General features: G+C 36.0%; 1 protein-coding gene across 1 annotated transcript in view; it reads right to left on the bottom strand.

Moving 5' to 3' along the window:
• The window catches only part of LOC113066682 (uncharacterized), a 672,150-nt gene that overhangs the window by 523,906 nt on the left and 136,522 nt on the right, over positions 1–11,722 (bottom strand). The window lies entirely within an intron of this gene.

Raw genomic sequence — 11,722 nt, 5'->3', positions numbered from 1 at the left:
TACGTTATGCATGGTCTACATCTAGGCATTGGCTCATATATGAGATTGTTACACACACACACACACACACATAAATGCATTTCTGTTTCAGCTCAGTTACTTCATCTAAAAGGGATGAAATGCTAACTTTTTAGTGTTCATTGGTGGCTTAGTGCTGTCATCAACTGTCTAAATGTTGGTATGTAATTGGATTTAAACATCTAGTTTGATCATGATTTGGCAAAGTGAAATGGCAAGAAAACCCAATACTAAAACCACAATAGTAAATCTAACCAAGCCTGTTAAGAACATGATCATGATTATATTTCAGTGTTGTTCAGACTGAATCTAAAACTATTAAAAACATGTTCTGTAACTGAAATAAAACCAAAACGAAATAAACTAGATAAATATTAGATGAAAAACTGAACTCAACTAAAACTTCTTACTGTAAGAAGCTGAATTTGATGTAGTAACATTACTAAAACTGAAATAAAAAATAAATAAAAGCTGTGTAAATATTAATAAAAAAAAGGAATGAAAAAATTTAAAAGCACATAACAAAATTACTTACACTGCTAAAATGTAATAAATGAAAATATCAATATTAAATATAAAAAAGCTGTTTAAATATTAATATATACTATAATCATATAAAAATCATATTAAAATAACCGCCATATTTCAACGGCAAAATAAAAAAAATAATTATTATTAATTAAAAAGTAAAGATACAAATATTTATATGTTTATATCATTCTCCTTATCTTAATACAAATATATATTATATATATATATGTTCAGGCAGGACAGTTTCCATAACTGTACTATGGTAATCAAAAGAGAATCTAAAGATAATTGCAACCCATTAAGTAAAATATCTGGATAAATACAAGTAAAGTTTTAACTTTATCCTAGTACCTGTGAGGTTAAAGTTCACCACATTTCACACGTGTTCCGATCTCCACCTGCAGCAGAGGACAAGAGAAGAACTCTTCTCCTTTGCACCATCCACGATGAGATGATATTCATAAGCACGTGGATGTAATCCCCTCCTACACACGGGGTTCTGTTAGATAACATACTGGGCTGCTCAGGTAGGGAAAACAGACAAAACAAAGAAAGAAAGAAAGAAAGAAAGAAGTTAGGTGAAACGAAAAATAAAGTAGGAATGGAAAAAGTTAGAAATGTATGATAAAAAGAAAGAATATACAGAAAGTAGTATATAATAAATGTACACAAACTTCATACTTACTACTTCTCGCACAAAAGAGGAAGAGGTTGTATGTGTTCTAAAATATCTCTTAGCTGCATCACTAGAGTTCAGTCTAATCTGAGCGTTCATTTGGTTTAGTGAACACAGAAACAACACGTGTAGAACATCATGTGTAGACATCATGTCTAGAATTTCTTGTCAGTTAATATGATTGCAGCTCTTTTAGCCTAAACGGAGATTAAAACCCTGGTGACACCTCACAAAGCCGAGCAGGTACTTTCACCAAACAACTCTGTCAGTGTTATTTTTAAACTGTTATTGATACCAAACAATGCAGGATGACCGATGTGTTACACACTGTCACACATATGTTATGTTTCCAGAAGTGCATATAGCACAGCACAGCGCATAAAAACACTGCAGATGAATATCAGTAAGATGGCACATGAAAGTAAATTATTAAAAAATGTCAAATACCCCAATGTATATGACAACAAAAAGAAGAAAAAAGTAAATAAACTATAATAATATGTGATGCTATGCCAATTATAAAGTGACGCGCTCTACTTACAAAACAAATGAAAAATATTTATTAATCCTCTTGATGAGAATATAGATTATCATTGAAATTAAAAGGTCTTTTTCTTTATTTCCATATTTATACAGAATATATGGAAATGTAAATATGACACTAATATACACTACTCAAGTTGAGTCGACTTTTTAATATTTTTGAAAGACGTCTCTTATGCTCGGCAAGGCTGAAAAAATACAGTAAAATGATTCAATATTATTAGAATATAAAATAACTGAATAAAATTACGCAAATTCCAAGTGAATAAAATTACGCAAAGCTGAATGATCAGTATCATTCAGTATCATAGAATGATAGAAACAACTAACTTTCAGGATTCTTATATGAATAGAAAGTTCAATGAACGGCCTTTATTTGAAATAAATATTTTTTTACTGTGTCTATAAGTCTTTACTGTGACTTTTGATTAATTATTTGCATCCTTTTACTGGGATGCAAAACTATAAACTTTTAAAATTTATAGTGTCTGATTACTTTAGCGGTAGCAGCAAAGACCAATCAGGACCATGAACAGTATTTCTCAGTTTTCTCGGTTCTGAGGTAACTCAACACCATGCCAAATCAGGTGGCAAAGAATTCTTCCATTGGTGCCTGCAAACACTTATCATCTCTAGAGGATTGGTGCTGCTGGTGTAATATTTTCAGACACATTTTGAATCAATCGTTGATCATTTTGACCAAACTGCCTTATATCTATCATTTTATTCATTCAGCTCCAGTTACAACGTTAGTGACGGTGACACATTTGCGGTCAAAATGTTCTCGCCTTTGACAAGCCTTTTTTAGCAAGTGATGAGATGGGAAGGTTCAACTCTAAAAGCAACTTTATATCGGCCTAGCCTTCCTACAGTAGTTTAACTCAGATGTAATGCTAGTTGTAGCAGGTTTAATTTTGACTTGAATGGTTAAACTAACTGCTGTCTGCAACAGACCTCTGTGAGCCACAGCTCATTTGCTTTTATGCGTCTGCTTTCATGTCAGTCTGCTTTGAGGTCTGGCAGAGCCAGGACACTAACCCAAGCCTGCCTGATGAATTCAAAGTTATTTAGAGACATGGGTTTTGATGTTGCAGAACAGGTGTTGCTGGAAAACCCTTTGTTCTCACAAAACATCCTGTCTGTACACAAGCAGACCACCCGCTACTAAACAACATATGGAAAGTGAGTGATGTGACTGTACGATCACATAATGCCTGAGGAGACATCTATCACTTCATCTTTTCATTTTTCTATCTATCTATCTATCTATCTATCTATCTATCTATAGACTCATAGAGTTCTGCTAAATGTAAGCTATTATGTCATCTACAACAAAATAATACTACAAAGGAGGAACTTCTGGGATCTCATTTAGCCTGAAAGGCTGGTTTAATGTCATTTGATGCTTTTGATTTTGTGCTGATTACAGTGACCTGTTTAGATTCATCAAAAACATCAAAAGGTGAAAGAGAGAAAGAGAACAACTGTTTGATTGTGTGTCCATTACAGTTAAAACGCAGGAACAACAGATGGACACAAAACAGACATCAACAGGTCATTCAAGCTGGATCTGAAACAAACTTGGTTTGTAAATCCATTTTAGGTCAGATTAGTCCTTAGGCCTTTAAATGCAGACTGTTTTAATATAATACGACTGGTTGGATGGCAATATGATTCCAAACCTGTATGAATTTCTTTGTTCTGTTGAACACAGAAGATATTTTGAAGAATTTACAAAGTATCTGTATTCTTTACTTCGCGGATCATTTGAATCAGTTCGGGAGTTCGTAGCGGGTTCGCGAATCATTTGAGTCAGTTCGGAAGTTCGTAGCGTGATCGCGAATCATTTGAGTCAGTTTGGGGATCGCGAATCATTTGATTCTGTTCGGGAGTTCGTAGCGGGATCGCGAATCATTTGAGTCAGTTTGGGGATCGCGAATCATTTGAGTCAGTTCGGGAGTTCGTAGGGGGATCGCGAATCATTTGAGTCAGTTTGGGGATCGCGAATCATTTGAGTCAGTTCGGGAGTTCGTAGCGGGTTCGCGAATCATTTGAGTCTGTTCGGGAGTTCGTAGCGGGATCGCGAATCATTTGAATCAGTTCGGGAGTTCGTAGCGGGTTCGCGAATCATTTGAGTCTGTTCGGGAGTTCGTAGCGGGTTCGTGAATCATTTGAGTAAGTCTGGGGATCGCGAATCATTTGAGTCAGTTCGGGAGTTCGTAGCGGGTTCGCGAATCATTTGAGTCTGTTCGGGAGTTCGTAGCGGGTTCGCGAATCATTTGAGTCAATTTGGGGATCGCGAATCATTTGAGTCAGTTCGGGAGTTCGTAGCGGGATCGCGAATCATTTGAGTCAGTTCGGGAGTTCGTAGCGGGATCGCGAATCATTTGAGTCAGTTCGGGGATCGCGAATCATTTGAGTCATTTATATGTTTTTATATGCCACTTCAAATTCTTTTACCACATTTGTAATAAGTCTTCTAATTACACTAGGCTATTGGCATTTTGCATGACACCTAGCTTAACCATCAGTTTATTTCTGCTACAAAAGAAGTGACATCACCCACTAAAGGGCACTGAAAGTAGGCTACTATATCTTGTTCATTTTGTCCATAGACTCTATGGTTTTGCCCTCACTCACACAAACTTGTCAAAAAGGCTACTTAGACTACATGAATGCGAGTTCCTTAGCAATTAGTTGTGAATCACAGGTTTTAAATGAGATGAGGACATGACTGCAGCCGGCAATGAGGCTGAAACCAGCACATCCAGTCAAAGAAGCCTTTGACATTTTAGCTTTACTAAACATTATTTTATTTAATACTCAACAGACCTTTTTGAAGATTTTTTTTTAAACAATAAACGTGATTGCTCTTCTCACAAATCAGCTCGTTTTTGTTTTTCATTGGTATATCTCTGCATCTTCGAGCCTATATTTAGCAGAAGTAAAATACTTAAAGAGGCCATCGGATGCTACATGCACTTTTACAAGTACACAACCACACTATAATGATAAAAATCCACCCAGTTTTTTTTTATCTACTAAAATCTTTACCCTTTTCAATAATCCAGCCAATCTGAGATGTCTGTCTTTGTGACATCACACAGACAGGCCCCTCCCATGATAGTTTGATTGACAGTAGTGTTTCAGCACAGACTGGACTGGCGTTTTACCTTATGGTGCTTTTCCACTACACAGTACCAGCTCGACTCGTCTCGCCTTTGTTTGGTTTTCCACTGTGTAAAGTTGTACCTGTACCTGCTTCCAGGTACTTTTTTTCGTATCACCACCGGCGATGTTCTGAGCGAGCTGAGGCGATACTAAAATGTGACCTGAAAACACGGCAGACTGCTGATTGGCCAGAGAAAATCGTCACTATTCACTATGCCCACAGCCTCGCCAGAAACTATGTTTGTCTTCTTGCTGTGAGAAACAGTCACATCCCGAGGATCAAAAACAGCATACACTCGATTTCCTCCATTGTCCTGTGTGTGTGGGTAGTGGGTGTGTGTCGCATAGAAGATTACGTCACGGCAGTTTCCTGCGGCATCGCTATGATAACCAGGTACATTTGTGGAGGTAATATCTGTAATGGAAAACAGAGTGAAAAGCGAGCCGAGTCGAGTCAAGTGTTTTTAATTTATCTTTGCAAAATGTCTTTCCTAATAATGTTTTAATTAGCAAGTTTCAGGATGAATACGGCTAAAGTTTATGGTCCTGGAAGAGAGGGGCAGGGTCAGCAGAGCTCATTAACATTTAAAGGAAAATGCTACAAAACGGCTTGATCTGAAAAGAGCTGTTTTTGACAGGGTAGAAATTTTTTTTTGTTACATTAACATTGAGAAATTTTAACCAAACCATGTTACAGACTTTTCATTAAGACCCTAAAGAATCATATAAATTGGTGACTTGTAACTTATAATGGAGTGCTGATACACAGTTTTATCTTTCATCTTTAAACCTGGTGATAAAAATGATTTAGCAAAGTTGTATGCATGCATTCAAGAACTTAAATGATGACTCATGAACAATTTCCTGAGACTTAATGAAGGTAAAACCGAAGTGATTCTGTTAAACCTAGTGATGCTCTTTCTTCTAAAACCTACAATATTGATCTTGGTTATCTAGCTCAGTGGATTACACAATAGCGCCTCCTGTTGGTCATCCTATGACTTTAGACCAGTGTTTCTCAAACTTTTTCAGCACAAGGACCACTTTATCTTCCAATTTTTTTCTGAGGACCACCTAACAGAATCCCACTCTAACACGCCCCCAAAAACCACCAAAATAGGAAGGATAAGCTAAATTTAAGTTTAATATGCAACTGTTTCAAGTAAAAAACTAATTATTCAAACACAAATGAAATAATATGATCAGAAATTATTATATACATTTTTATTTAATTTGAAAAAGTAAATGTGAAATGAGTTGCAGCTTAATATGAACAACAAACTGCACATGTGGAAAAAAAACTGCAATTAAACATACTGTAACAGCCTAGGTCCCACTTAATGCCATTCCAAAGAGCCATTAGTTTAAAACTGAGGTGGTGGGTATAGGAAGTCTATGGTTGTAACTATGGTAACAATAAAATGCTGAAAAGAATGTTCCCCTTAATGTCCAATATCACTGAAATTACTGGGATTTTACACATGAAACAAAAACTAGTACATTACAAAACTAATAGATCTGTGGATTCTAGATTTTGAGATTTCCATCTAAAACTTAACGTGAATATTAATGAGACGGGTGGTGCTGCTTATCACACATCAATGTCTGGCTCCAAACACTTGCCTAGTTTAGGTCATCGTTTCGCGGACCACTAGGGGGCGATGGCGGACCACTAGTGGTCCGCGGACCACACTTTGAGAATTACTGCTTTAGACCGATTCACGGATACCTGCACAAACTGTGTAGGTGAGAGAGAAACGTATAGGCTACAACTGCTGCGCCTCCGTCCGTACTTTTAGTTCCATCTTTTGTACAACATTGTACTTTTTGTACCGTCTGAGGGCATCAGTTGTGCCACAAATGAGCAAAAACGCACTTAATTCATTCAAGTTGAGGCTTGACTCAGTGCAACAGCTTTCTCGCTTTCACTAGTGCGAGTTTTAGCCAGTATAATAGCGCCATCTACTGTTCATAAAAATACAAAACCATTTACACAAGGCTGAGAAGGCCAAGATGTCCTTCCTATTCATCATATTATGCAGTGGTGGACGAAGTACACAAATCAAGTACTTGAGTAAAAGTACAGATACATATGGTAAAATATTACTCCAGTAAAAGTAAAAGTACTCCTTTTTCAATTTTACTCAAGTGAAAGTACAAAAGTACTCAATTTTTTATGTACTTAAGTAAAAAAGTACTGCAAGATAGATGTTTGCAATTTTACATAGGCTACTTAATTTAATTTTATATTAGCACATATTCTTTTTATAATCCTACTGCTCAAAATACCCGGGGTTTTTTCCAAAATAACCACTATATGGAGTCAAAATATATTTTTGTTGTTGATATGGACTACGCTGATGAGAGTGATGTTAACTGTGAAGCTTACACTGTGATGTACCTGAGAGAAAACAGAGATGACCATCTGATTTTCACCAGTAAGAACAAAGTATTTTAAAGTTAGTTGTTTTACAGAACATCAAAGTTACAGTACAGACCAAAAGTTTGGAAAACTCATACAAAGAGTTTTCTTTATTTTCATGACTATGAAAATTGTAGAATCACACTGAAGGCATCAAGGGCTATTTGACCAAGAAGGAGAGTGATGGGGTGCTGCATCAGATGACCTGGCCTCCACAGTCACCGGACCTGAACCCAATCCAGATGGTTTAGGGGTGAGCTGGACCGCAGACTGAAGGCAAAAGGGCCAACAAGTGCTAAGCATCTCTCGGGGAACTCCTTCAAGACTGTTGGAAGACCATTTCAGGTGACTACCTCTTGAAGCTCATCAAGAGAATGCCAAGAGTGTGCAAAGCAGTAATCAAAGCAAAAGGTGGCTACTTTGAAGAACCTGGAATATGACATATTTTCAGTTGTTTCACACTTTTTTGAAATGTATATAATTCCACATGTGTTAATTCATACTTTTGATGCCTTCAGTGTGAATCTACAATTTTCATAGTCATGAAAATAAAGAAAACTCTTTGAATGAGAAGGTGTGTCCAAACTTTTGGTCTGTACTGTATATATGACATGATAATAAGGCCTGAAGTTAGGTAGAACATTTTAAGGAAAAAAATAATAAAAAAAAAAATAATGATTTTTTCCTTCTCAAATCTTGTCTGTGGTTTAAAAACACCCCTGGCCAAACGGGGTGCATCTCTTCCCACTTTGATAATTACTGTAGTTCTGAACATCACATCCTTTCTTTTCTAACCAGATGTAATCTATCTATCTATCTATCTATCTATCTATCTATCTATCTATCTATCTACAGTATTGTTCAAAATAATAGCAGTACAATGTGACTAACCAGAATAATCAAGGTTTTTCGTATATTTTTTTATTGCTACGTGGCAAACAAGTTACCAGTAGGTTCAGTAGATTCTCAGAAAACAAATGAGACCCAGCATTCATGATATGCACGCTCTTAAGGCTGTGCAATTGGGCAATTAGTTGAATTAGTTGAAAGGGGTGTGTTAAAAAAAATAGCAGTGTGGCATTCAATCACTGAGGTCATCAATTTTGTGAAGAAACAGGTGTGAATCAGGTGGCCCCTATTTAAGGATGAAGCCAACACTTGTTGAACATGCATTTGAAAGCTGAGGAAAATGGGTCGTTCAAGACATTGTTCAGAAGAACAGCGTACTTTGATTAAAAAGTTGATTAGAGAGGGGAAAACCTATAAAGAGGTGCAAAAAATGATAGGCTGTTCAGCTAAAATGATCTCCAATGCCTTAAAATGGAGAGCAAAACCAGAGAGACGTGGAAGAAAACGGAAGACAACCATCAAAATGGATAGAAGAATAACCAGAATGGCAAAGGCTCAGCCACTGATCACCTCCAGGATGATCAAAGACAGTCTGGAGTTACCTGTAAGTACTGTGACAGTTAGAAGACGTCTGTGTGAAGCTAATCTATTTTCAAGAATCCCCCGCAAAGTCCCTCTGTTAAAAAAAAGGCATGTGCAGAAGAGGTTACAATTTGCCAAAGAACACATCAACTGGCCTAAAGAGAAATGGAGGAACATTTTGTGGACTGACGAGAAAATTAATGTTATGGAGTGGCCAGCCCAATCTCCAGACCTTAATCCAATTGAGAACTTGTGGGGTGATATCAAAAATGCTGTTTCTGAAGCAAAACCAAGAAATGTGAATGAATTGTGGAATGTTGTTAAAGAATCATGGAGTGGAATAACAGCTGAGAGGTGCCACAAGTTGGTTGACTCCATGCCACACAGATGTCAAGCAGTTTTAAAAAACTGTGGTCATACAACTAAATATTAGTTTAGTGATTCACAGGATTGCTAAATCCCAGAAAAAAAAAATGTTTGTACAAAATAGTTTTGAGTTTGTACAGTCAAAGGTAGACACTGCTATTTTTTTGAACACACCCCTTTCAACTAATTGCCCAACTGCACAGCCTTAAGAGCGTGCATATCATGAATGCTGGGTCTTGTTTGTTTTCTGACAATCTACTGAACCTACTGGTAACTTGTTTGCCACGTAGCAATAAAAAATATACTAAAAACCTTGATTATTCTGGTTAGTCACATTGTACTGCTATTATTTTGAACAATACTGTATATATATATATATATATGTATGTATGTATGTATGTGTATATATATATATATATATATATATATATATATATATATATATATATATATGTGTATATATATGTATGTGTGTGTGTGGCTGAATAAAAATATTTGGACATTTATAAAAAATTACATCAACTTAGCACCAACAAGCTTGTTAGCTAGACAGTTAGCATCAGCTAACAATATTTACTTATTTTCAGTACGATGAACATTCATGTCTGTCTACTCGTCTAGTTAATCCAAACAATATACATATGTATGACGTTATTGTCGATAAACAATATAAAAACAGACGTCACATAGGACATTTTAATTAAACTGTTAACATTTCGGCAGCGGTGAATTTGAACATGCATGAGTTATTGTATTTAATCTGTGTTGTTTTAAGGTTTTTTTGTTGTTGTTGTTGTTTTTTTACCTAAAATTGATGTGTCTGCATCGTCTGCACTCGAGCATTTGAGTGGGCTTAAATAGATCTCTCTTTACAATGGATTTAGTTCCCAAACAACTGACAGTTTTGACCTAAATATGATTTTCAGTTACAATAATTAATCCAAAATTTCGACATAACTTACTTTTAGCAACATCAGACGCACGCGCGCTCACAAGATCTCCCGGTTCTTACTTCTGGTGACTCGCACTAAACGGTTCATTTGAATCAGTGAGTGGTCGACTCCAGAACAGCTGCAATCGGATCATTCTAACTCGTAAACGAATCGTTTGGTGCGATTCGCGATCCGATTTAAAAGTTTCTTTTGAAAAGACTCAGTTCGTTCATGATGAATCAGACACCGCTTCTGAGTGTCGGAGCACGTGATATATTATAGGGAGTAACGATATGTTTTATGAAATGTAGTGAAGTAAAAAGTACGATTTTATGCTTTGGAATGTAGTGAAGTAAAAGTAAAAGTTGCTCAAAATAAAACTACTCCAGTAAAGTACAGATACTTGAAAAATGTACTTAAGTACAGTAACGAAGTAAAGCTACTCCGTTACTGTCCACCACTGATATTATGAATGTGCCAAAACATTCCACCCAGGCTTTAGAGTGCATTACATTTCACAGCATCTCCTGTTTACATGGAATATAAATGACTTGCAGAAACGTGACAAAATGAATAATGATGTGGTAAGGCACTTCAGCAGAAGGTTTTAGAGAAAAAAAAGCTATGATGGATGAAACTACAATACGTAATCTGCACTGCTGTTTGTGTAGAATTTTACATTTGAATACTAATTAACTTTTCTCTCTCTTTCTTTCTTTCTTTCTTGCTTGCTTTGTCTTTGTGGAGTTTATCCTTATTCAATAAATTGGACATATAATAATAAAAAATTAAATAATAAAAGCATCAGGCTACTTTGAAGTTTTGAAGCAAATTAAAGTTCCCAAAAATATTTCAAGATCGATTTTAGATTTAAATGTGCAGCCTGACTTTAGGGTCTATATGTGATGATGTTGAAAGAGGCATTTAGAGCTCTGCAGCAGAACATTATTAAATTGGACATTGAGACTAGTGAAAGGTGGCAGCAATATATGATAGAACAGAGTGGAGAATAAAAGGGTCAAGATGATTAGATAAATCACTGTTATTTCATATCATATTTGAGCTGATCATCACTAGTGATGGGGAGATCTCTCTCTCTCTCTCTCTCTATGTATATATATATATATATATATATATATATATATATATATATATTTCTAAAGAATTATATTTCTAAAGAATTACATTCTTCGTTATCTATATATATATATATATATAAGATAACGTTCATATTTTCCTTTACATATTAGGCAGGGATACTTTCGTCCACATCGTTTGTTTTATACACTCGAGCTAATCCACAGATGATGTTTATTTCTCGCGAGATTTACGTCCAATACTTTTAAACGCGTGTTGCAGCCTGCAGCGCACTGTATTTGTGTAAAGCCCCAAACTGAGTTGAGTTCAGACCAAAGCTCGTTTTAAGTATTTGAAGCACATTCTACAGTGCATACATTTACAGACACCTGCCACACAGCGCAATCCTTTTGATTCACGGTGTGTTGATTCAGCACAAAAAAGAAAGAAAAAAAGAGCCTATTTCGAGCAGCCTCAAAAATATGTCATGGCGGACCAGAAAAAAACTGTTAACTCCTGACAATTTCATTGGTTAACGGAGCGGCCACATGGTAG

Source organism: Carassius auratus, chromosome 50 (genome assembly GCF_003368295.1).
Source record: "Carassius auratus strain Wakin chromosome 50, ASM336829v1, whole genome shotgun sequence".
In the NCBI taxonomy this organism is placed as follows: domain Eukaryota; kingdom Metazoa; phylum Chordata; class Actinopteri; order Cypriniformes; family Cyprinidae; genus Carassius; species Carassius auratus.
Note: the sequence above shows the minus strand (reverse complement) of the source record. Positions and strands in the feature narration are given on the sequence as shown.